This window comes from Cheilinus undulatus, linkage group 2 (assembly GCF_018320785.1).
Source record: "Cheilinus undulatus linkage group 2, ASM1832078v1, whole genome shotgun sequence".
NCBI classification, from domain to species: domain Eukaryota; kingdom Metazoa; phylum Chordata; class Actinopteri; order Labriformes; family Labridae; genus Cheilinus; species Cheilinus undulatus.
Window position 1 is genome coordinate 8,251,814 of NC_054866.1, and position 27,762 is coordinate 8,279,575.

General features: G+C 39.2%; 1 protein-coding gene across 4 annotated transcripts in view; it reads left to right on the forward strand.

Moving 5' to 3' along the window:
- b3gat1a (beta-1,3-glucuronyltransferase 1 (glucuronosyltransferase P) a) overlaps positions 1-27,762 on the forward strand; it is a 199,659-nt gene that overhangs the window by 80,995 nt on the left and 90,902 nt on the right. For all 4 annotated transcript variants that reach the window (XM_041813679.1, XM_041813705.1, XM_041813715.1 and 1 more), the window contains exon 3: positions 18,375-18,597. The gene's annotated coding sequence lies outside the window, so the exon portion shown is untranslated. The remainder of the gene's footprint in view (positions 1-18,374; positions 18,598-27,762) is intronic.

Below are 27,762 nucleotides of genomic sequence, written 5' to 3' on the forward strand. Positions count from 1 at the left end.
ACCACATTAATTTTATTGTCAATGCCAAAGAGCCTAATTGTTACAAACTTTTTCACATATTCTAATTTAACCATTATGATGACTAACATTTAAGTGAATGAATGAACATGTTGCCTGATCATGTTGTTGAACTCAAGTGCAAATAGAAATTGTTAATTTGATGAGATAAACAAGCTGTTATTTCAATACAGTAAACATAGTTGTTGCTGGTTGTGTAAATGTATCACTGGCATTGGGCCAAAACCTTCTATCACCAAAATCACCACTATGAATGAAAATAAAACCCTGTATTTTCAAACATTTAAACACTGATTGCTCATAGTCTATCTTTGAAATTGGTCAAAACCTGCTGATGTAAGGGGTGACCAATAGCATTGATGTATGAAAAAATAAATGAATAATATATATATATATATATATATATATATATAAAAGCACAGTCAGTGATACAGATCAAATTTTCTTTCACAGAAACAATGAAGTCCTATTAAATTTACTAAAATGAAAGAAGTCAGAGAGAAATTAAAGATATTAAAAATGAAAATGTTGCACAGTGAGGGAGCGCTGGTTTCATCAGTTTTTCAGTGATCATGTCCCTTTTTTCCTCCTCTCCTTAAAACATGATTGTTGTCATTTGCACATCAGAAGATGAAAACTGCAGCTTTTGTTAAATGGATTATCATTTATTCCTTTTTCTTTCCATTATTATTTTTTATTATTTTTCTTTTCTTTTTCTGTATTGCTTTCTCTCTGATATATGTTGTTACCTTTTCCTGGCTCCTCTGGGTAGCCAAAGATTGTCCAAAAAATGCACATCAACAACGACCTAGAATTTGCACTAAGGTACACAAAGGTTTGTTTGAATGTTAGATGATACATAACCTTGTGATAATGTACTGTTCTATGTTCTTACCTGTAAATGTAAGGGCTGTATCAGTCTGGACAATATTACAATCTAGACATAAAAAATAAATGGAAAAAAAAAGAAAATTGATTGAATCAAAACTCAATTGAAAAATAAAATAAAATGAAAAATTTAATCTAAAATGAATTCAAATATTAAAAATGAAAAAATGAAACACATTTAAAAAGAAATAAAAAATAAATTCAAATTTTAAACCAAATTCACTCAGTGCACTGAGTGACCTGGAGGGCCAAATGTGGCCCCTGGGCCACCAGTTGCCCAACCCTACTACATATACATGGCAGTTCAGCTTGAAGTGTCGAGGTGTATCCAAATGGCAACGACAAACTGATGGTATGTTTGTCAAATCTGACACCAAGCTACATGTGAAATTTAGGGCTAAATGATAAGATTTGTAGGCATTAATTTGATCCTAATTTCACTTAATTGGATCTGTAACCCAAAGCTTAAGCAAAACAGGAAGTAACGCCATTAAAGAAATATGATTTCTAGCAATCACAGTGCCACAGAAACCGCCCAGCCGTTCTTCTAGACCCACCACCATCCACCGTTATATCAGGGAGGCATGCATCCACCAAGTGGTTTTCTGAGTATAAAATAGGCACATGATAAAACACATGTTTTTATTCAGTTACTACTACAACTGTTCTGAGCTCTTTTTGCTAAGGATGCATTTTTGCCAATGTCTGATATGTCGATATTTCCAGTTTATATACCCTTTTATAGTTAACACTACTCAAGACCACACTATCCAAGACCAAGACTCGCCTGAGACCAGAGTGCATCACGACTAAGACAAGACCAAGACCAAGACTTTTGGGGGTTAAGACCAAGTCAAGAGCAAGACCGACACAAGTTGAGACTGAGACAAGCCAAGACCATAAAAATCAATTTAAAAAACTATGACAAGGTTGAACAGTTAAAGAGCATTCTCTCTTTAATTTGAGTTTCTTTTCAATAAATTTGACATATTAAAAAAACTCGTTCAAAGCACAACACGCAGAACTCTCAGATCTTAACAAATCTGTTCAACTAACTTCTTGTAAAAAAAAATAAATTCTTGAATGAATTTAAAAGCCACAGACAAGTCTGGAATTATTTTAAATATCTGAAAATGAGATGTTTATCTCAGTTTGTCAGGTGAATGATTCCTAAAGTAAGAGTTCAGAGGGATTTCTGACCAGAAATAAGATGAACTGATGTCCCAGTTTTTGCAGGTGTAGCTATATGTTGTTTTAGCAAGTGCTGCACTCTTAGCAACCAACTATACATAATATTACAATTGTAAATTTAACTGAAATGTACTTGCAATATATGAAATATGCTGCCAGTGAGTACAGCCATGCAAATATCAGCATAAATGTTCTTATCTGTGGAATAGTATCATGATGATAAAATCATGCGTCCCTACTTTTTTCCCTCCGTGCTTCCATATCAGTCATGAGACTGAAAGTTCTTAATTCTCACTGACTGCTATAGAGCTGTAGACCTCCTGTTTTTATGTGTGATCCAAGCTCACTTGACTATTATGTGAAAAAATTTAGAATAATATGATATGTTAAGTGGAATCTCAAGTGTCAAAGCAGAAGTATAAAATGACTAATGAGTGAAGAACTGCTGCTGCATGGATGTTGTTGGCAGGAAGCTGCCTGCAGCCAAACAGTTTTACTTTTTATTCTCTTCAAGGAGGCAGCAGGGTCAGGAGGAGTTGTGAGCAATAATCACAGCAGTGTATGATACTGTGAGAGGCCAAATCAGGTGAGACAATGTGATACATATTTCAAGCAGTATAGAGACTTGACAGTTGTGATAATAGCAGCTCATAAACATTCATCACAGCAGGGAGACTGAACTGCAAGCCCAGAGCATGTCATCACCTCCAGAGTTCCCCTCAAAAATGTTTTGTGCTGCTCACTGTCACCTTTACCGCTCTGTCATTGTAATGCCTCACACCGTGTATGAGAGGCAACGCTGCCAGCCACGGCAATAACCTACCAGCCTGGAGTAAAAATGAACATCCTCTCCAGGAATATCTCTCTTGGATCAATCGGACCCCCTGCAGAAGCTGAAGATTACTCTGGAAGGTTGAGCGGCAACTGTGAAGATGAAAGGCTTCTAGTGAAAGGTCGGGGTTGCTTCACTTTGAGAGTGAGTGCACTATTAGTGGGATGGCACTCGAAGCATCAACACTTGCCTGTCATTGACGACTGCAAGGGTAAAGGACAGTACAGACGCCATGAGGTACATGGCAAACCCTGAAATATGAGGTCAGTGGCTGGGTACAGCATGTTCTCTTCAGTAAAAGCAAAGTATTTACTAAACAGGGCTGCAGGGGGGCTCTCAATCAAAATAGTAACTAAAGATGACATCAAGGGTCCACCCACTATATCGACATGGCCCCACCAGACGTTTCCAAACCAAATTGAGATGCATTGTTGAGCCTTTTTTTCGTTTCATGGAATAATTTGACATAATGAGGGAGAAAAGCTGTTTAAAAGTGCCAACGCTTTCCTGGTTCACACTGTGAGCAACTCGCAAAGCATCCTAGGATTGGTCATTGTGTGAAGGTGGTGATGCTTTTAACAGCTTTTCTCCTTCACTTTAATCATCTTACAAGCTCAGCACATCTTCCTCTCCACCCTGTAAAGAGCTAATGCTAGCTAACATCAGATGAAAAGCCAAAATGAGGAAGACTTGAAGACCAACTAGAGGACTAGTTTGACGTGTTTGCCTCCCAGAAACATGTAACCTGACACGCCAGATGGATGTGTTTCACTGGGCTGTGGCTCTGTAGATAGAGTTGGTTGTCTCTCAAAGGGAAGGTCGGGGTTTGACGTCCAGCTCCTGCAGTCACATAGTGATGCATCCTCAGTGTGCCACTTTAGCCTAAGCTGCCTCCACTGCTGCATTAGTGACAGTGTATGGAAGCATATGAATGGGATCAGTTAACACTAATGCCTTCTTTACTTAGCAGCGTTCACTATCAGTGTGGGTGTGGAGTCATGGGTGCAACATTAGGTGTGATATGTGAGTAGTCTGATGAGTAGAAAAACTGCAGAAGCTCAGTACTGTATTTAATAATATTGATATGTTTAAGTGCAAAGGTTCTATACATTGCATACATATCTTTTTCGAAACGACAGATATTTCTAACAGAGAGTAAATCATTACAGGAACAAACAAAGGAGCCAGTATTTGCAGGGCAGTGCTGAGTTCAAACAGGACACAACTAGGTGCTATTATCTATTTATACCCCAGAGACCAACTGAGATTGTGGCTGCTTCACCCAGCAGCACCTTCAGGCTGTCGATGTTATTCCTGTGCAGCTCTGCAGCTCTGGTTCAGGCTGGAAATTCTTCACAGGGATCAGTGTATTCCAGAAATGCTTTGTGGGTTGTGGCGTGTATGTGTGTGGCAGGGGAATGAGAGGTAATATTATAGGGGGATTGCCTGTAAAGCCCCAACCTTCTCCTGTCCTCCTCCTCTATCAGACGCTCTCCCTGAGGGGGATCAGCAGGCGGCGTTTAGGGGAGCTTCTTCACAAGTGTTTGCCCAGCTCCTGGAGGATGAGTGCTCTGCTGCTCTCAGTCTCTAATGCCATGCAAAACCTAAACAGGCTATTGAATATTCATAATAGTCATTGTCAAAGTTCAGTGATTACTCCCCATTACCTGCAATTTTCCTCTTCTTTCCAGGGATTGTTGGGTTGTAGTCACACATTGTGAGTACATAATGTGATTACTCAGGTGTTTATTGTACGACGGGAGACATTTCCTGGTGGCCTGAGGGCTTGTTTGGCCTGCTGTGAGTCGTCAATCTTAACAGTATGAATAGACACTCTAAGTTCATGCATTATGATGTGCAAGTGCAGATCTGCAGACAGAAACCTTCACCCCTTACTAGGGCTGAACGATTTGCAAAAACTATCTGATTGTGATTGCAATTTAATATGCGATTATTATTGGGTTCCTTGTCTTATGTATTTTTCAACAAATAGAAGCAATAATCATTTTATATTACAACCTGCATATTTTATATTATTACCTGGGCCCACAGTAGGGAGGGGTCCTTGGGGACCCTGTAATGAAAATTGTGTTTTTATCAATTATTTTTCTTAGTAGTTAGAGTCATTATTGAATCAAAAGGGATAAAATGAGTCAATCAACAGACTGAAAATTGTAACAAATAGAGTAAAACAAATACTGGGGGGCCTCCTCCCCTAAAACTGTCCAAATGGTATGGTCCAGCACTGAACAATAAAGTAGGTTCAGTTTAACCATAGTAAAAATATTGCTCATATATGCGTAAATTATGCTTCAGAAATACATCAAAATGTATTTTCATTCATTTTCTATACCACTTATCCCGTCAATGTTCTCAGGTGTGCTAAAGCCTATCCCAGCTGTCATTGGGCGAGAGGTGGGGTACACCCTGGACTGGTCACCAGTCAATCATAGGGCTGACATATAGAGACAGACAACCAAGCACACTCACATTTACACCTACGGTCAATTTAGAGTCACCAATTAACCTGATGAGCATGAGCTAGGAACCTTCTTGAGGCAACAGCTCTAACCCCTGTGCCGCAGTGCAGCCCTTAAAAGAATGCATATACTGTATATTTGTAAAAAAAATGATGCAACATTTGTTGCTTGGCTAGCCAGTTAAGGGGGGGGAGGCTGTGTAATATTCTTTCAGGGGGCCCAAAATCCCTAGCTACGCCCCTGAAAGATGATGATAATTTTCATGTCATTCTTGTTTTGCAAAAAACACACATAAAAGAGAGGACTTTTGTGAACCATTCTAAAAAATGACACTTGAATGTTTGCATCATGTGCATAAGATTTCTGCTGCAAAAAATGATATATTAAACTGCTATTTTGCCACATTTCAAGTTAAAGAAATATTGCAATTTAATCTAATTTCTGTTTCATTGTCCAGCCCAACCCTTATCCATTTTCTTAAGTGTTGCTAATGTTTGTGCATTTTAGACAGTGTGCATGTGTTTTCGTGCAGTTTTTGATAAAACGCAATGAATAGTAACTAGTACTGCTTAAATATTGCAAAACCATTATCAGAATTATTTTGATTGGTATTGATATCTTAATTATTAAACATGGCTGGTTAGATAATTGACAACATCTGTATTTGTGCACTGATTTCAAGTGATTAAATAAATGGCTGTGGTCACAGTGTCACAAATTCTGTACTCAAAAGAGTGTACCAAAGAGTGAAGTACTTTGCATTTTATGTTGCACCCTTTCTGCATTGTTCACATTCAAGTTTGACAAAAATTTGGGCCGCAGACTTTGAACTGTTTTAATTGTATTTTGGTATTCTTGCCCTCAGCAGGCCTCTCCTAATAAAGCTGGTAGCATGAGACCCAGCGGTGTTCAGGTTGAAGACAACACTGCTAGGTGAATAAATAGTTCTTTTGATTTAACCTGTGCCGCGACTTCCTAACACACCATCAGTTCCAGCTGCCGCATGTCGCCATGGCAACCCGTGGTCAGGCTGAGCTCAGCACTGTTTCGGTCTTGAGGAAACCATAAACAGAAGGACAAACAAAGGCTGCTCTCAAAGCTGTGATGAGAAAACGCTGCACCAGCCTGGGAATTATCAAAAGTATGCAAATGATCCTGCATGTGTGAAGTCTCTGCTGCATCAATCATCCACGTCTCCTGTTATTTTAATATGTCAGTGCACACAGAGATGCAATTAAATTGTATACTCCGCTGAATGTATGAGGGCGTTGCGAGATTATTGCTGTGAAATCTTTCAAATAAATCACCTCGCAGATAATAACATCACGTCATCTCTATTAAGATGCTGACATTTCCTTTATTCTTTAATGGGAGCATAATGAAAGGCTAACATTAAATCTCACCTGCTCCTACCCAGCTGATAATCCACTAAATGGGTAATTATGATTAGACTGGATGGCGAGTTATGGGGGTGACCTGTGAGCATGATGATTGTTCTTGTAAGAGGACAACTTGTGCTCTGCGGCTTGGCCTTCATTGAGCTGTCAGGAGCTGTGGGGGATGCGGCGCTGTCAGCCCGCCTGCCCACCTCTACCGTCCACGGGATCGATCACGCCGCCACCTCCTAGAGAAACCCAACCACCACAGCTCCTCCAATTACTACTGATGAGCCGCATCTTTCTATTGGGACGGGCGTCAGAGCCGTACGGCGCCTTTCAGAGTCAAAGAAAGAAAAGAGAGAGAGAAAAGGATGGAGTGGCCAGCTCGGGGTGGAAAAAAGAGAGTGAAAGAGAAGGAATGTGGTGACAAGCGTGCACGCTGATGAAACCTTCCATGCTCAACTTTGCCAAGACGGATGCTGAACTTAGACCCGCATGTGCATTATTAATATTGACCACTTACACAAGAATAAAGAGGCATTTACTCACCAACTGACACGCCTGAATTAATCATAGAGGCATATTCAAAGCCACCATGAGTCCTCTTTCATAACAATCCTGGCAAATTTCATTTAAATGACAGATGTCTTCAGAAGGAAATGTCTTCAAAAGGCCTGTCATTATCTCTGGCATTATCTAAAGCAGCATTAAAGATTCAGCAGAGGAATGGGTGTGTTTTCTTTTCTGCCTCAGCTGAGAGTTTCCACTATACCTTAAAAGAAAAAGAACACAAGGTGAAAGTGATACATTTGGGGGGATGAAATTCCTGCATTTCTGTAGATTTTCTGCAGTGCAGCACATGCTTGACCCTCCAAGGATGCAAAGATACACATATAAAGAGCACTTACTAAAGCCAGATCTGCTCAAAAGAAGCATATCCCTACAGATAGTGCAGCCGTTGCCTTTCTTGCCTTGGGGAAGTGAGCCTGCAAATCTGTTTTACTGTATATTTCATTCACTTTGATAGTGTTTGCATGCATGCATGTGCTTTACAGTTTCATCCTTCATGTTGCTTCCATTGGTTTCATCAAGTAGAAGCAGAATTTGAAAGGACTGTCCCTGCAGGGCTCTTAATACTTCTCCAGATTCTGTTGCATTGTACGATTTATCAAATATAATGTGCTCATACGTTTTCCTATGGGAAAAAAGAATCTCAGTCAAAACTGCATTAAAATTGGAAGGTTGAATTTTTTTCCTGCAGGCAGCCCCTGCAGAGAGCACAAGCTCCTGATGGTTTGTCTGCATGTTTGTAGAGAAGGGCTTCATCGTGTGAAAATGAGTGCAGCTCTGTTGCCGTTCTTCTGCAGATCAATCAATGCAAACACCCAAGGCCGCACTGTACAGTGTAGGGTATCTTGGTGTGCAGAACAGGCAAGCACTCATGTGGTTTAGATAGCAAATGAACTTGAGCTCCCATTAGTGCCCATGGATGGGTTTTGCCTAAGTGGTCAGGTGCAAAGCTGGCACGTTTTTGATTTTATGCTGCATGGAAATAAATGTGCATAAGGCTGCAACACTACATGATTTTCAAATACTTTATAGTTTTAGAAAATAGAGATCACAGAAATAAGGATGGGCTTTCATTTTGCAATTCTCTGAAGCCCACGAGAACATACTCCTGCTGCTGGTACTAATGATTTCACGTTAAAGATTGCATGCACAAGATGTCACAGAATCTTGTGTGATCATAACCTTGCAAAGCAGATGGATTCGCCTGTTTCCGTGTCTCTCACTGGCGAATCCATATTGCAAAGCTTCCATCTGAACCGTTTGGGCCTGGTTAGAAAGTGACAGGACCAATTAGCAATGAGGGGCAGTACTTTCAAGGGCAGCAGTGTCGTGATGTAAGTAAGCAGCAACAAGAGGTGCGATCATGGTAGAAGAGCTTAGCGTGAATGCTGCTAAAGCGCAAGTTTTATCAGAACTTGACAACATTTCTTTGTTAAAAGAACAAAGAACAGCAGTGAGTTGTTTTTTTTTTTTTTTTTTTTTCAAAAATAACAAAAGTCGTGTACTGACATGTCTACAGTCACCATGGTTCCCATTATGCAGTCCTTTATAGAGTTTACTCCTCGGTAGCAGCTACGTCATATGTTTTGTTGCTCTGATTGGCCCTTAAAGATGTGACAGACAGAACTTTCAACCAATCACCCTCCAAGTTTTTTTTTTTTTTTTTAATAAATGCTCTGCCCTTTCACAAACGCTGTGTATGAGAGGTTTTCCAGATGATCTGGTGTGTCAGGTTAGTGTGATCAGAGATGCATCCAAATGAAAAACAAAAATGGAGGATGATTGAAATCCTTTGAAGGCACAAATTACAGATGCTACACACAAAAAAAAAAAAACAAAAAAACAATGAAAATGAATGGGGGTGAAATTCTGACTAAAATGAAGGTACAGATACAACTCCGATCCAAGGTGTAAGGTATCGGCCAATACAGAGAACTGATCCAATACCAGTGTGAACTTTCTGGACTGACTGTGCTGAATGGCAAAATATTTTAGACCTATATTTGACTCAAAAAAATAGAACCATAATGTACAGTATCTCTGTGAAAGGATCATAATTTGATTAAAATTGATTAAGAAAAACAAAAAGACGTTCAATGTCGCATTTACTGATATGGATCTAATAATTAAAATCCCCAAAAGTCACATGAGCTCCAGGTTCGCTGAAGCAAGGGATTCCAAGGCATCAATAGCGTCAATGGGAAAGCACAATGGCTAGCTCCAAGAGGAAAAACAAGTAAGAGGCAACGATTTATGGTTCAAAAGTTATTTATCTTTTGATAAACTGTGTCACATCTTGTCGTTTACAACAGCGCTGGTCTGGAAGGCATCACTTTCAGAGAAAACTGTCACAAAGCCACTGTTATTTGCTGCTGCAGTGACTCCTTTGGTTCTTCTTCACTGCACTAAAACGGTAGCTCATGCATGACGTACTTTCCGGCAGTGAAGAATAATTGATTGCTGGTTTATAGCGCAAACAGTTACCATGGCTAAATGAAGAAAAATATAAAGTTAAACCAAACGATATGGGGTCGGTGCATAAACTCGTGTACTCGCCTATACCAATACCTGCATTTTAAGCTGTATCGGACATATTTCCGATACTAGTATCAGAATCAGAACAACCCCATTTAAGATAAAACCCAAAATCAGTCATGTAAATACCAATGCACTAATCAACAGGCGCACACTGCTCTTAAAAGGAAAGAGAGCTGACATGATTATGCACGATTGCATGCATGATTATGATTATATGGGCTTTGTGCTGAGGACTGTGTGCCTTCTAGAAGGCTAACAGCCACACCCAAAACCACTCAGCATCACACGCTTTTGACAGCACTCTTTAAGCCATCACAATAGAGACCCCTGTCTGCTTTATCTCCCTGCTTTGCTGCCTCCATCCAATCCTCCATCCTCCTGTCTTGTCCTTTGTCCTTCATGCACAGACTGACGTGGTAACAATGGTCAGCACATATTGGTGCCAACGCAGCCTGCCTGACAGCATGATCTTGTCTGAATTTGTGTGAAACTGTTAGTGTGTGCGCTGTTCCTTCCTCATGTCGACTTGCGAGAGTCTTGGTGTTTGGTGTCTGTGCAGCAGAACATGACAGAATGCTTGTTGAAAAGTGTCAGAGCTGGCTGTCATTGTGGTCACACTCTCCAGTCTGGGGTCTGTGCTGTGACTTCAGTTAAACCTGGAAAAGTTTCCTGGGTAGCTACTTTAGCTTCGGTTGGTAGAGCAGGCTGCACCAGAGTTCATGACGGGCCATATCAAAAAAATATAAAGCTGTCTGGGTTTTCTTCTTGGCTGTGGTGTGGGAAATAGATTCCCGTCTACACCGGTACATAAACACCATGGAAGTAACAGGAAGTCCTGGAAGGGACCGTTTTGTTCTAACTGATATAAACAGAGTCTGTAGTGCTGCCTAAGGGTGCAAAGTGACCAGAACTTACTGTTTGGATCAACTGATCTCACATTCTTCTGCAGCTGCAGTTTTTTAATAGATGTAAAATTAAAAAAAAGGTGATGTTGTTACTCCTTGGTCAATGGTCAGTGCCGTTGTCTTCAGCTCTCCATGCATTAGAGTCAGATTTGTGACTGAAAGCCATAAACAAAGGGCAGCAATGGGAATATTAATTATACAACATTTTATTTGTTTGTTGTTGCATAAGAATCTTTTATCACATTCCTAGCAACTCATTGAGTAAAAGGTTGCATCAACAAAATCAAAAACAACCAGATGAATAACATCCCCATTAATTATTAATAGAATTCCAACATTATTGTTTTGCAAGTCATATCAGCTTTGTGGTCAATAATAAAGGACTGCCAATTATGATGGTATGCAAATTGTTTTATATGATTACCTTCAGTGGTATTAAAGAAAGAATGATAGAGCTGTTGAAAAATTTTGTTTTTAGTTGTGATTATCTTAGAGTTTCTACAGTTAATTGCAAATGTTCTTTTTTATGTCACTTTTAATTCCAGTTTTTTGCATTTAGAACTGCTTTTCTTTCATGGTGAATTTCTGTCATTTCTGAAACTAAAGGTCACTGACTTCCTGTTTGGATACAGACCTGCCTTTATTTAAAAGAAAATAAGGAACCAGGGTATGTCAAAGATTATGACATCAACTCTACATTATTAACCATGGAACAAGGAACCTTTTATGGATTGAAAAGCAAATAAGGAAACTGTAAAAAGGTGAATATTCAATAGCACAAGGTGCTGATGACTCTGACTCGTCCACTGAGCTGTCTGTGAGTTTTTAAAGTGAAATGAGACATTAAGGAGCAGTGGTGGGCTTGTTTAACATCACTGTGGCTGCAGTGGCTGAACCAAAGTGTCCTGATAGGGGCAATAAATGATTCATGCATAAAAAAGATGCACTAATTATGGACCTTAATGACATTGTGTTAAATGCTGACAGCTCTAACTGACAACTGAGCCTTGCACTCTTGAGCAGGCATGCCCACAGATTGGCTTGGCCCCTGAAAAACCCAAAGAATTGGCTCTACCCTGTTGTGATTTATTGACGATATCAATGCATGTATGTAGGCTCAGCTGCATTGTTGCTAGTGTTTGCTAACAGTTACTCCATTTTGGAAGTATGTGTAAAGTAATAATAAAATAATTTATTCATGCCAGTTTTTGACCAAATTTTAACCCTTTCACACTACTGTTTCCAACTCTTAATGTCTGGTTTTTTTTAAAATCAAAACCCATTTTTGCCACCTTTTGCCTATATTTTCCACTTTTTGACCCATTTTCACTACTTTATCTAGCACTTAATACAGATTTTTTGCCAATTTAAACAATTCTTGCCACTGTTTAACCCGTTATTCACCGTTTTTCCCACCCATTCCCACCCTTTTTATGGGTTTGTATGGCCTGACATTACATTGACATTACCTTCCAAGGTTTAGTCAGTGTGCCCATTCACACTGTTAATATTACTATAAAGGTTATTCTATTTGAATTAAAAACAGTTCTGCTCTGTTTGCAGTCAGCACCTGGTGTTTTATTTTGAAATCAACCAGGTGAGCTGTACATTCCCATGTGACTTCCTGTTTAGGTTGATCTGCTCAGATTGATGCGTGCTAGAAGCAGCTCTGTCAGAAACAGACAAATCTCAAAGGAAGGAGTGACACTTCTGGCGTGTGCTACAGATGGATCGCTGCGTCTTTTGTAAAAATCCAGAGATGACTAGAGAGGCCTTCATTCACTCCAGATGGAACACTGCACAGACGGCCTGAATGGAAATGAGTCATAACAGTAGAGCTTGTCAAAAACAGTTGTTACTCATTAATATGTAAATTGACCAACCAGGCTTTTCACATACTTTCTTCAGATAGGCAGGTGTTTGTAGAAATGCATCAGCTCATGACACATTTCAAGCTTTACCAGCATCACTCTGTCTTGACTTTCTCATCCTCTCCTCACGGTGTTTCAAAACAGCGATCAGCAGGCAATCTATATTCAGAGTAGTAACCATAGCTACACATGGCAGAAAAACACATTTTGGGTTAGAGTCTCATTTTATCTCTGAGCTTTAACCCCTGATGAGCAGCGACACAGCTTGAGATCCTTGGCCTCTTTTGGCAGCTCCACAGTCTAAGATGGTGTTTATTGCTGTTTGCACTGTTTCTGAAAGCGTCCCCCAGCTCTGCAGTGACCTGCCTGGCATCTCAGTGTTATCTGAATAGATTTAAAAACGCCCTTTAACGGTTTAACTGACGGAAATTCTGCTCATATCAAGACTCAGTCTGCTGAGCTGTTGGGTTTAAAGTTTTTGTGTGTGCTGTATATCTCATTTCATTTATTTACATGTCAAGCATGTAGGTTTTTTTTTTTTTACCTGATTTTGTTGCGGGGATGCAATCGCGATGCAACATGAACGTCACTTGGGCCTCTACGGGAGACCCACTAACACTAATCAGCTGTCAGCTGAACACCAACAAGAGGAAGCGTTGGTGCTACAGTGATGTATTGTTCACTCCCATGCAGGAGGTGCAGGTTTGAACAGGCCTTTCAATCTCCATCATGTCAACACAGAATACAACTGCTGTGATGAAGGAGGAGGTTGTGAGTGGGAGGAGGGGTTTGTGTGTGATGCTGTTAGGGCCCCAGAGGACATTTGCACAGATAGACACAGAGGAAGACAACTAAGAAGTATAAGAATAGAATGGATTGCTTAACAGTGAGAATTTATATGATTATATATAGCAGTGATTCCCAACCTCACCACTTACCCAGGAAAAGCTAAGCCTCCCCAGGGCCCAGTAAGAAAAAATGAATATCAATCTCAGCTCTTTTCATCAACAAAATCACATGAGTTCTTGCTGGAAGAAGTGTGTTTGCTTTTTATTTTTACATGCTAAAAAATAAAGATGATCTGTTAATTCTTGAGAAAAAAAAATTAGAATTTGAGAAAGCAAGAAAATCCCAAAGAAATGTTCTTCTTTAAAAGTCATGAATATATGTGAACCAACATTAAGAAATTTGTCTTTTTTTTTTTTTTTTTTTAGATTTTAAAGAAGAAAATAGCAGATTGCATGAAATAAAATCCTAACAGATGAAGGTGTTTTCCTTGAAAAAGTCCTGCAGTTGAGAGCCAAACTATTTGATACTTCCTATTGGGACGGATCAATGAGGGAATATTTGTGATTGTAGCCCAGAGTCATCATATGATCATACTATCAGGACTTAGAAGAGACACTTCTGTAATCTTGGGCTACCCGGCCACTTTTTAAAGTTTGATTTCTTGTAAATTTACAACTTTAAAATGTCATTGATGTATAATATTTTTGTTAAACTTCTTTTTGATGGGGTTTTGTGTTTTCAAAACAATACAGAAAATGATATACAAATGTATGGTTTCACACATTCTGTTTTTCTGAAAAAAATAAATGGATGAATGATTAAATAAATAAATAAGTATTCTTAATAATAATTACAATAATATTCATTAAAAAATTAAAAAAATGTATAAAAAATATTTTAAAAATTGAGTGGCATGTTACATCACTTCTTTCAGTCATTCTCTCCTCCATGGGTTTGTCTTTTTGAAATACTCCATAAAAGGTCGCAATATAGAGTAAAATAAGTGTTCTTTCTCTCTTATGAGTATTTATTTTTTCTAACTGTAAGTGTTGCATTTTACATCATTTAATAAAACTACATAGGTTGGAGGTTTTCTTTGTTTCCAGTTTAACAAGATCTGTCATCTTGCCAACAGTGTCACATACTTAATCATGTTGTTCTGGTTACTTGAGAGTTGGACAGTTAGTTTCACTCCAAACAGTGCTAGAACTGGATCAGGAAAGATCTGTTTCTGTGAAACCTCAGAGTTTGAAATAGCCTATTCTAATAACATGAATGTATGATTTTATGTGGTAATTTTTGTTGTTGTTGTTGATAATATCTAAATTAATGTATTTTTGAACTTTGAAAGTCTGGGTTGGTTTCTTGTAAATTTCAGACTTTATATTTTCCAAGACTTCAATTTTTTTTTTCTTTGAAAAATCAATGGCTCCTCTCTGTTTTTTATCTTTTAGGCTGGCTCTGGTCTGTAATCATGGTTTGAAAAAATATGCAGATCTAATTTTGACAATATGAGAGCAGAGCAGAGCAGAGCAACTTGTAAAGTTGACCTAAAGTTTTACATTTTTGAGATTACAGTCCAAAAAAAACTCGAAAAAACAACCACTGTTTGTTTGTTATCTTGTACATTTTTGGCATTACATTATTCTAAATGTACTATTTTAAAAACATTTTAAACTCGGGAATTTTGAGTTTTTCCTGTAAATTTCAGACTTTCTAAACTCTGAAATTTTAGTTTTGCTTTCTTGTAAATAAAGGAGTTTATAATCTCAAAAATGTTAGAGTTTCTCCCAAATTTTGACTTTGTTGCTCAAAAATTTAAAGATTATTGCTTTTATCATCTTAGGGTTGTCCTTAAAATATTGTCATACATTTTGTTTCTATTAATAACTTTTTTTAAAATTTATACATCTAATTTTAACGGCGAGGTCTTTGGAGCTCTCCCTGGTTGTGCCTGGACCACTTCTGATATAAAGTTCAATATTAACCTGAAAAGAATATCTAAGGCTGGTGCTAGCTGCTAACTTTAGCGACACTCTACTTGGCACATGAGCCTCACATCATAAACCCACTGACATGAAGACTCCATGATGAATGTGACTATTTCTGGAGCCTTTTCTCCACTTCAGACGAATGAAGCTACTTCATGCAGGATATAGAAGTCATACGCCCAACTGTGATCAGCTGATGTCCAGCTGGTTCTAATTATCTCCTCCCAGCTTTGACAACCTGGACCCCTAGTTGGGAACAAATGATGTATAGTACGGTACGATCACATGCCACAGCCCCAAGCAGCACAGTCTGAATCAACATGAATGTCTGCCAAATCAACAACTATGGCACAGTCTTTTAAAACAACTTTCATGTGATTGGCCAAATAGATATTTGTATATCTGAGCAGGTGTGCCTAATGCATTTACTCATACTCAACAGGCACTTCAGTTACAGATGGGCTAGATCCAATCCCATATACAGTGTTGGTATCAGGTCTAACATCAATACCAGAGATCAGACTTATGGCACCTCCAATCTAAATTCCAACGTTCTCACTGTGCTGTGACACGACACCACGTCAGAAAGTATGTAAGCATCACTAAAGCTAAGCTCTGGGCTGGACTTCCCTCCTTTAGGGATTTCAGTAGTGTTTCCAGGGCTGGATAATGGTTCAAAGTGACAAAAACTTGCAGCTCAAATGAAAATCTTTGTTTTTGGCAATCGTTAGGTGATGTGAAAACACATCTTTTGAAGAAATTGTAAAATAAAAACGCTGAATAGTGTTTTAACAACAGCTGCCACTGTTGTGGCTTTGTCAGCATGGTATTAGGACTACCTTATAGCAGGGCTGGACAAGTGATTGAAAATTAGATTAAATCGCAGCAAGGCCTGCTGCAATTGTCAAATCGTAGAAGCTGCAATATTTTTTTAACCTTAAATTTGAGTCAGAATGTCAGTTTAAAACTTTTTTTGCCTCAGAGATGTTATGCATGACATGTCATGCAAACATTCAAGACGCATTTTTAGAATAGTCTAGAAAAAATCCTAATTTCTTCATTTTTGTACATTTTTTTGATTAAATATGATGACATACAAACTATCATTCCCTTCAATACAATAATTCAAATCAAATTTGCAATATGAGTCAAAATCATCACAATTAGATATTTTTTCAAAATTGTTCAGCAGTTGTTTAGTGTAATATTGTGTTGGTTATAATAATAATGATTTATTGATTGTTTTTGTTGGAAAATATCTAAGATGAGGAACTTAAAGAATATTTATTGAATAAATATCGCAATTGCAATATTGGGTTAAAAAAATTGCAGGTAGATTATTTTCCCAAATCGTTCAGCCCTACCTTATAGCCTCGGCTCTCAACTGGTGGGTTGGGGCTTGAAAGTGGGTCACAAAGTCATTTTCAGTGGGTCGCGGATGAATGCTTGGAAAAGATATGTGGCACAAAGTCTATAACATGCTTTATTTTGAAGGAAATTTGGGCTGCAATTGGTCAACACGGAGGACGTAGTGGGTCCTGACTCCAGGCCAGTTGAGAACCACTGCCTTATATCATGTTAATGCGTGTTAAATTTTAGTAAGCCTTATGTAAGTCATCTAATTTCCCTCTGATAGCATCCATACACACAGAAAACAACTTCTTGCTTTGCAGGGAATTCTGAAAAGAGGTTTGAGTACAACATCTTAATACAGAAAAAAACAGCCGCAGTAAAATGCATCATACACACTCCATCGACTCATCAAAAAACACAGTGACATTGCTTGCATGTAGATATATGAGAGTGGATTTGACCCTGCAGCTTGTTTTGTTTTTTTCCTCGCCCAGCTCTGCACCCATGTTCCCAGCTCTCCTCTTTTGTTGATGTAATTTGGCACCGCGGAGCATGTTTTAAATCCTGGGGCTCAAGTCGAGTATCTGTGAGTCAGCTAGATCTACAGAAGGGGCATTCCCCATGGTTTTGAGATAATTACTTTCTTCCCTTATGACAACCCTATTGAATTTAGATTAGGCCCATAACAAACCTGCGACACTGCATGCCCTCTTGCTTTGCACGTTGTCAATAGGCTGTTAATGTGCCTGACCCTTGTCTCGTTTATTTTTTTTCCATGTGGCATCAGCTGCTCCCCCTCTATAACCACAGCGGCTGCCCACAGGCGGGTACAACCAACACTGTGGCAGATGAGGCTGACAGGGAAAGTCTCATCAATAATGGAGAGCAGTAGCTGGGGGAGTCGTGCAGAGGATTGTGGTGGAATGACTGAGAAGTGCAGCTGGTGTGTTTGTGTCATTCTTCCAAATGGATATTTTGAAACTGTGTTCCCCAGAGAGCGTGCAAAAGAGAAAGGCAGTTATTAATAGCTGGTGGGCTGCATAAGTTGTCAAATTGCTGTTTAGATGTGTGCTTTTGCATAATTTAGTATTTATTGACATTTTCCTTTGCTGTTCTGGCATTTTTCCCAAGAGGGCCTGAGAAATAAATGTATAAATTTGACATAAAATACATTATTATAGAGATAATTTATACATTTGAATACTGATAGAGTCATACTGCTGTCAGAAATCTGACCCCCCTCACATGGATGAGGTTCAACTCTAAAAACAAAAAAGACAAAAACAAAAATCTCATCAGCTTCCTGTCTATCAAGCAGCGTGTAGCCGCACCTTATCACAGTCCTCAGAGGAAAAAGGGCACACAGTGATTATCTCTCCTGACAGTTGTTCAGACGCAAACACAAATTCCATCACAGAGTCACTAAAAAAATGACCCAGTAACTGTTGCAGAATGGCAGCGTCTCCTCCCAGCTGCCACCGTGCTCATTTCCTTTCTTCAATGCCTCTCATTGTGTGGGGAAGAGCAGGCCCATTCTTACTCGTGTCTCTCGTGCTCTTGTTTCTCCAGGGGCCGGCCCTGAGGACAGGAAACTGTTGGGAGACTTTGGATGTACCTGGCGACACAGCTTCTGCTGCACTTCACCACCTTCAGCTACACGCATCTCTTCTCTCCAGACGGCACCAATTAAGGCAGTCTAGAGACAAAGAGTTGGGGCAATATCCAACGCAGGGAGGAAGGAATACGCTGGAGGAGGGGCCTGTGCTTGCTGCAAACAGGCAGAGGACTGATTGTGAGTATCCTATTGTTTTCCCTCAGTATGTTTACATGCAGATAGGAGAACTCATGTTATTGTGCTACCCACAGTTTCCACAGGATCCTACATTCCATCCACACTAGTGATGCTATTTCCCTATCAGCATTTAAATTGCACTTAACTGACTGTCAGTCAGGAACATTTTTGTCACACATTTAACCATTTAATTGCAAAATGGGTAAACATTTTATTTGGTGGAGAAGGCTCTGCTCCAAATATGCTCCTTGGGTTGGTCAAGCAGCTTGCTTGACTTTCTAGGGAGTGCATAGCTAGAAATAGATATTTACATTTATTACAATGTGTATTCAATGCAATAAAATTTACCAAAAGCAATTAATCCATAGTAGAATAAATCTGAAGAGAGTGCAACAGCTTTATGCTATAAAAGATGAGGCTGGGGTGGAGGAGGTTTAGCTTTGGCAGCTGCAGCAGCATGGTGCATCAGCATTAATGCATTAGTTAGAAAGTCTTCATCTTTAAACCGACCACTGTGTTGAGAGAAAGAGCTGTGATTGGTTGTGGGAGCTGGGAGGGGATCATCTGGCCATCAGCTGATCATAGTTGGGCATATGACATCCGTGTCCTGCATGAACAAATGCTAAACTTCATTTTTCTAAAGCTGAGAAAAGGGCACAAATATAATCAAATTCATTACAGGGTCTTCATGTCAGTAGGTTTATGATGTGAGGCTGGTGTGCCGAGTAGAGTGTGGCCAAATTTAGCAGCTAGCTCCGCCAGCCTTAGTTATTCTTTGCAAATTGGTATTAGGCTTAATGTGGTTACTCATCACTTCTTTTGTGTAGTTATATGTGAGTGTACCTCTCAACAGCCTACATTCAACTTTATTTCCATTTTCTCATTTATTATGCAGCTATTGCTAATATCATACCATTCGTATGACATGCTAACTGCTAAGGAGGAACACCAGGCGCCATTAACTGAAGCTTCAGCAGCTTCTAGTGGCAGGAGGCTTTATTACAGTTTTTAAAGAGGACTTGATCTGGATTTCAGCCCTGGGTTTATAAAAATGATGGATATTTAGTTTAGCTGATTAATTAATCTTACACCAGCCAATTTGATATCCAAATTTAGGTATTTCGCCGGCTAACCACACACATACTTATTTTGCACTGAAGTTTAGCTCTGACCAGTGGCATGCACTCTAGATCATGGGATCACACATAAGCAAATAGACGATGCATAAATAGCATGTTACTTTGCCTCAGAGGTTTATTTCAGGAGTTTCATTTTATTTTCATCTTTGAATTGCTTTAGAACCCAATTAACAGGTTGTCATGTTGCAAGCGCTGCCTCAAACTAACTTTAAATCAACGTAACAGATATAGAGGAGGAGGTGGGTCTTAAACCTCCTAACAAACAGCTACATTGAGCCACCATCATCCATGCCACTAATTATGCTTAAATCAGTGCTTATTTAAACCAAAATAGACAGTTTGTGAAAGATTCCCCCTCTGTACAGTGTGTTTCTATGAGGGCATTAACTGTTCCAATTTAAGTCTATAAGGCTATAAATCCGTTGATTTCGGCTGTGAAAATCATCATCTTAACATTAGTGTCTATGTGACTTCTGGTGCTTCTGCAGCCAGTCTCTAGTGGATCTAGTGATCCAGGCTTCATTTTTCAACCATGAAGGCTACTCTGTAACTGTTGGTTTATTAAGGAGTTGACTGGATCCTCTCCCTGCGTCCTTGTAAGACATCCTGTTTTGGTTGATCTGCTCAACTTGACATATGCTTGAAGTCGGCTCTACGAATGATGGACGTGACTCAGATCACTAGTGAAGCTGAGCAGAGTGGCTTCTGGGACATGCCAGTGATGGACCAGAGCACATGTTGTGGAAATACAAAGATGTGTTTGAAAGGATGCAATTAGTTCTCGAATGCTGCCTTGACAAAACACTGTACAGACCGACTATTTTGGAAGTCATGGGTTAGTCTGACTAAAATTTGACTTTGCATGTTCTACACATGCTTGACTGTGTTCATGCCAGCGTTTGACCCAGACATCAATGAGCACAATGCTAGTCAAAGTTACATTGTTGTCTGTTTTTGGATGTAAGTTAGAGGGATGTAAGCATCTCATTTATGCTAAAAGTAAAATGCTGAGTAAATTGTGCAGAGCATTAAAATGTGTCCATATTTTAACCATTTGACATTATGCCTATCTCAAACTGCTCCATCCCCCCCTCTCCTACACACTTCCACTCTGTTTGCTTGCTGTTATGGAGGGCCAGCCACATTGAGTGCCATCCACAAACTCTGAGTGCAGAGTGAGAGTCCATAGATAAAACCCTCTATCAGCGAGTCTGCGTCGATGCTGACGCTCTGCAGGTTCAAGTCCCACGCTATCACCTGCACAAATGTTTATACATCAAAACAAGTTAAAAAATGGGAGTGTCATACTATCAGGATCTAACTCTCCCATCTTGAACACGGTTTCATGTGTTTATTTCTAGGACTGTTTTATGTTTAAATGAACTATAAAAACAAATCATCTCATAAATACCCGATTAAAATTATGATCTTTTTTAGAGAGAGAAATGCCACTATATATGCAGTTTTTCACTCAAAATGTGCGATTTCACTGAGTCTGTATAATTTACTTCATGTGGACAAGTCACTATTCTAGTAAGATAAAGTCATGCTTTATAAAGTTCCAGTTTTTGTGGTAGTGAAGGGAAATCATCCCAAAGCCAGCTGCTGGATCTTAACCTCATCTTGTGCTGGCTTTACACCAAACATTTACAACAAACAACTTTTCAAACAATTTCAAATTTGCAGTGCTTACATGATCTCAGTTGTTAGGTACAAAAAGGTCATAAAATTGGATCTGAGCAGCTTTAAGGCAGTCTTTCCTCAGTTTTGGTGTTAAGGAAATATCAGATGTGTTTGATTTGTCCTAAGCCTTTTGTGCAAATTGTCTTTTCAATGACATGACCGTCTTCCACACCCAATGGGAGTTGGTGTTGTGCGCGAGCTCTTTAAATCAGTTCATTTTCAAAATGTGAGCATGAATGTAGTTCAGTCTGAAGCTGCTGAATGTCTGCTCATAATTCAAGAGAAGTAGAAACTTCTCTGCTCTCTTTCTCTGCACTGCTGTCTGTGTCTCTCATCTGTCAACTCATTCCAGGCTGACCAGTTAGGTACGGTAAACCGCCATAGGGTTTTTCAAAGTAAAAGCCTGGTTAGTTTGTTTCTGTGGTAAGACCTGTGTTTTTATACATACTTTTACTTTGAAGTGTTTCCCGGATAGTTCTTTGGTCGTTGCAGTAGCTTGCAAGTTACTTTGTTTTTTTTTTTGTCCTTTTGTTTCTACTCTTTGTTAAGATTATTGGAATTTCAACTCATATCATTTTTTTCATGCTACATAGGTTTCGATTTAGTTTATGTCCCTAAAGCACCAGATGTACTGTTAAATAGCTCTTGCTATAACTGTTACACCCCTAATAAACATATGTTTGTGGACGAAAGCTGCTTTTGTTCCTGCCTTATTGTCTCTGCCTGTACTCTCCTCGCTCTGACTAGCCGATGGTCAAAGCTAGACAGTCAGCTAACAACTTGAGATCCTCCAAGAACTGCAAGGCGTAACTTTTCTTGACATTTAACGAAGAGTTCCTTTTAATGCAATGTGTTCTTTACCTTTTTGTAAAACTGCAGTAAAGAAAAAATTACACAATGCATTAAGAATAATAAGCACAGAAAATAAGGCACAGTCAAAAACTACAATTAGCAAACTCAAATTCCTTAGTCATGCCAACAGCTCTGCTAGCTAACAGCTCTGCTAGCTAAAACTCTGCTAACTACAAATATAACGCCAAAAATATGAAGCAAAAACCTAAACATGACCCTTTGCCTCTGTCTCTATCATAAAGCATAGAAAATACCACACTCACAGACAAATCGTGTCAAAGGCAACAGTGTAAAAAATAATCCTGCAGGAGAATCACCTGCTGTCTGCACTCCAAGGCACTATCATGGCAGTTAACTAGCACATGCCAATGGTCTCTTTTCAACCAGGAGGGGGCAGTGTATAAACAAAACTGCATACAAACACTTTACAGGCAGGGGGCAGTGTAATAATTAAACTTAACTGACATAACAAAGGACAGAACACTGCCCAAAAATAGTTGTTGTGAATTTCAGACAGATGAATTATGGAAGATAATCTCAACAGGAATCTAATTCAAGAGTGTAGTTAGTGACCCCCAGTCTTTGTAAAGGCTTAGTCAGCGACCTCCTGACAAACTGTCTTTATGTGTTAGTGTTTTTAAAGTCTTTCTAAAGTTTTAGCAAAGTCCTCAAGTGTAAGGCCTGCATTAACTGGAGTGGGAGTGACAAGTGGGTATTTTGAGAAGGGTCCATCATTTACTGCTTTCTTATCAAAAATTCAACATAAAGACAGTCCATAGTGACAAAGGCATCTACCGTAGAGTTTTACATCCAGTCAATAAAACATTTTTTCAGCTGTGCATGTATACTGGTAAAATGACAGTAGTCCTGCTGAACTGCCTAATGGAGTCACTTGACTTTCCTATACATGTAAGCACACTGATTGTTGTGGAGAGAGAACATCTATTAACCACTATGCTTCTCATTCTGGAGCTTTTTATGTATTTGAGTTTGGGAAATACTGAATTTATGAACTGAGTTTTTCATCCAAGAATGGATGGTATTGATTTCCTCATGAGATCTCTCTAGAGTCGTTTTTCAAACAGGTGATGATGTTTTTTTTATCCCTGAGTTAACTGCCTGACAGCCTCACTGACCTTGACAATCTTGTTTTGTTCTTTTTTTTAAACTGTCACTTATATCAGACACACTTGTGCCTTATTTATTGCTGTTTCTTCAAGGCAGCTTTATTTAAGGCTCTTTGTTGCATCAAAGGACATGGCTAGCTCTAAACACTAGATGCAAGTGACAGTATCTCTACCCTCCATAGTGTCTGTCTCCCTCTATCGTGGCTGTCTCTCTGCTTCCTGTCTCTCCTCCTGTCCAATAGATGTTCCATTTTCACCAGGAAATCCAGTTGAGGAATTAGGTGGAGGACAGAGGCAAAATGATGTGACAGATCCACTTACCTCTGCTGTCTTTGATCCCCTGGCCTCTGAAATTATTAGTGGCTGACGTGTACGTAGGTATAGCACATGGGAGCGGGAGGGAGAAGGTTGGGAGGTGAAGAAGACTCAGAGGAGAAGGTGAGAGAGCTTAAGAGCTGATGCTGCTGATGACAAAGCCAGAGAAATAATCTAAAGGTGTAGACGCAGCAAATGATGAGATAGAGAGGTGGGCGGGGGGAGACAGGTTTGGTGGAGAATTGCTTGTAGGCACTATTTTCTCCTCTGGAGAAAGAATATATTGTGATTTATCACTGGTAGTCCAAAGAAAGGAATCAAACCAGTTATTGCTTTTTGTCCAATGTGAACAAACAAAATAAAAAATAAGAAAGGAACAGAAATATATCATCTGCTCTCAGCAATGATTAAAAACATGAGAGAGGAATAATGACACTTTTGTAAAAAGCCAAAACAGATAAAGGTAGATAGCTTGGACTAGTGATGGGCAGTTAAAAAACTGTTTCAGTACCATCAGCAGTAAAATTTCTGCCACAGTTTTTCTTTTTCTGCAACACTGACCTACCTGGTATAAACAGGTGGGTTCGGCTGTAGTGCCCACGTGAGGCAAAACCAAGGCTACTGCTAGCGTAGCAAAGTGAGGAAGAACTGTCCTGTCTGTCATATTCTTTATGGGCCAATCAGAGCGACAACACAAAATGAGGTAGTAGGCATGCACTGCTACAGTAAGTAACGTGAGCTTAGCAGGACGGCAATATTGTAGTGTACAAATGGTGGAGGTTGTTGGTGGATCAAACTAATGCCGAGGCCTGTCAGGAGAAGTGCAAATACAGGCTTCCAGTGTGGCTCTTTGCTCTTCTTTTAATGAGAAATGTGGACCAGCTCTGATGAAACACCTGCTATACTACAGCTACATCCATGCTTATCACTGCACCGTGGGGCAGCCATTGCTTTTGGCCTCCAGTATAAGTCAGTGCCGTCTGTAGATACTGCCTTGTTCTCCTCAAATGATGCCGATTATTCTGGACTGTTCCCAGACCTGGCACAGTCTCTAAGACTGGAGCTTTGCAAGATGGATCTGCCTGATGCCAAACATGGATTCCTGCCAATCCATCTGCTTCACAAGGTTAGCTACACACTAGATGGATTTCAAATCTTAATCAATTATGAAAACTTGGAAGACCACAGATTAAAGGGCAGTTTCAAATGATTTCCAATCATAATCCTGTGAATGTGCATACTCAGAGTTGGATTTCAACACTAAATTGCTTTTTAACAAACAGAACTTATTAAAAGTTTGATAGAGGATAACTTTTCAGCAGTCAGAGTTTCCTTCTTAACCCTAAAACAGTAGAAAGGTACATTTTGGTAGCATTTGTTTCACAATGCCGGTGTGCCAAGAACTCCCCATGCAAGATCTAACGTATGTTTGTGCACCAGACCAGGGATAAGATGTAAAAGATGTCAACTTAAGATGGAAGATTAGGCTTCATGACCCATGAGACTGGATAGAAGTATCAATAAGCTTATTGATTTTCAGGGTTTGAAAAATGTGGTTCAGCAAACAGAGCACAAAACCTGGGATAAACTGGGATTGATTGGTTTATACAGCTGTGGATGGGGATGCAATAGAGGGACGAAACCTGCTGATAATTTTATCTTCTTCATTTTCTTTTCTTTCTTGTAGTTAGGCTCAAAGGAGCCACACTTAGGGATAGGAATCGAGAACCGGTTCCAGTTGAGAACTGGTTCCAACTGGTACAATCTATCAACATCATTTACATTTAATCTAAACAATTCCCTTATCAATGCCTTACTATGTGACTAGAAAAACATGGTATGGTGGGAGGCAGTGAACAAGTGGAGGAAGTGAACATGGCAGGCAGTCACAAAAACAGACCAAAGGTTGAGAATTGAAGCCCTGAAGTGAACCACATGCTCTTTATATCATATCATAATAACAGGAATTTTATTGATCCAGTCATTCATAATTCATTCTCAGAGAAAAATGGTTGCTATGGCAACAACTATGGTGACCCCTGAGGTTTTTATCTAAATAAATATATAGCTAATTAGCCAATATTTTGATTTTTGGTTCCATTTGACCCAACAGGACATCATTTCTGGAATAACTGGGGGAAAAATGACAGATTAAGAAATAGATAACATCTGTGGCTGGGGTTGTGTTTCACATTGCAGTGCCTGTATCATTATCTCAAAGGGCTGTAAGGAGGATGTTTTAGGAAGTATGTTTGCTGCAGAATGAGTCAGAGGGATATCCAGAAATTGTTGAAAAATATCCAGAAGTTGTTTATAATGAGAGAAAGTCAATACAATCTGAGAGGAACATTTATTTTTCAAAAACCAAAGATACCAACAAATGTCAAATCTCATTGTCTGTCAGTCAGAGGGGTACATTTGTGGAATTATTCTTCTGAAATTATTAAACCATGCTGTACATTGGTAGGCTGGAAAGACTACATAAAAGTCAGTTGGTTTTGAAATACACCATGGAAAATGTAAGTTGATATGAATATGTTATTATGCATAGATTGACTAATGAATGCACTAATGCATGCAAACAACAACAACGCTTCTGCATTGTTCTTGCTATGCACTTATTTCTGTGATGGTTTTGTTATTTGTGAAATAAGAGGGGTAGGCTTTAATAAGCTTTAGCTTCTGCCTACACCCTTTTGGTTTGCTCGGAAATTTAGGAATTGCACCTTGATCCTGTAAATTGCTTTATTTGTGCAAGTGAACCGAAATAAATTTCTTTCGTTCATTCATTGATTAATTGATTCATTCATTCGTTCATGTAAATGTTGCTTAGACTTTACTAGGGTGTTGTCGGGCTGTTATTGCTTGAAATGCTGAAGGAGCAGTGTCATTAGCAATCAAAGAAAGTTAGTATTAGGGATGCCATTATTATCTGTCTGGTATCGGTATCAGCAGATATCATACATCAAATTTTCTGCCCGACGACACGACAATGGAACACCCTGCCATTGGTTGTCACAGTCCAGTTGCAATCCATTCTGGGATAAAAACAAACAATATGGGGGACGGACTGACCAGGTAACTGCAGGAATAATTAAAAAATAGTTCATAAATGGATAAAGTCATCCAATATCGCAGTTACTGGTGTCATCCAAGTTCCAGAAAACATTCTCTAAGTGCTACAAAGGCGTGGATATAATCATTAGAACGGCACAACAGAGGACTTTCAGAGGAAAAGAACATATGATTGAAAAGTAATTTAACTTTGAGTTAAACATGTCTCCTTGTTGATACAACAATGCTGTCCTCAGAAGGTTAAACGTGTTGGCAAACTCAATTAAGTGTGAAAAAAGGAGTTATTAATACTGTAAGTACCTCAAATTAACCAACTGAGACCAATGTTGTTGTACACAACAAGAAGTGGCACAGGATACACAAAGTTGAATAACTTTGAAACATTAATTGAAGGCACTAACTTTTGTTCTTCCTCTCAAAGCTAGACATTTTATCTTTCCAGTGACCCCATTCAAGAGTTGGAACTCCTTGTGGAGTTTTTTCTAGCAAGCCTGGAACTTTGGTGACTTTCTGAGGTATTTAAAGATTAAATCCACACTAGTAAATCTGATAATGAACATCTCTTCATCCATTTTGAATCCATTTTCTGTTGTTTCTGCTGTTAGCAGCTAATGCTTAACACAGGTTTGTATCCCACAATGCTTTGTGATGACAAACAATGGGCTGTTCCATCATAGCATCATGTTATGTTAAACTGCACATGGGTTTCTGGGCAGCAAATGCAGGAGACGGCCTGAACAGCTCAGAATGGAGGACAGACCGAGAGCCGGTGATGTGTTCTTCAGTGTCTCTGCAGACAGGAACTGCTTTGAATGATGGCACAAAAAGAGCAAAAAGAGGAAATGATGCCTTTTTTATAAAGATGTCAATATTGGCTGTAACTTTTTGTCACCAAGTGTTTTTTTTTTTTACTTTTTGGTCCCCAAGAGATGGGAGAACCAGCCTCTCTAATAACAAAATCTGCACTATTGTCT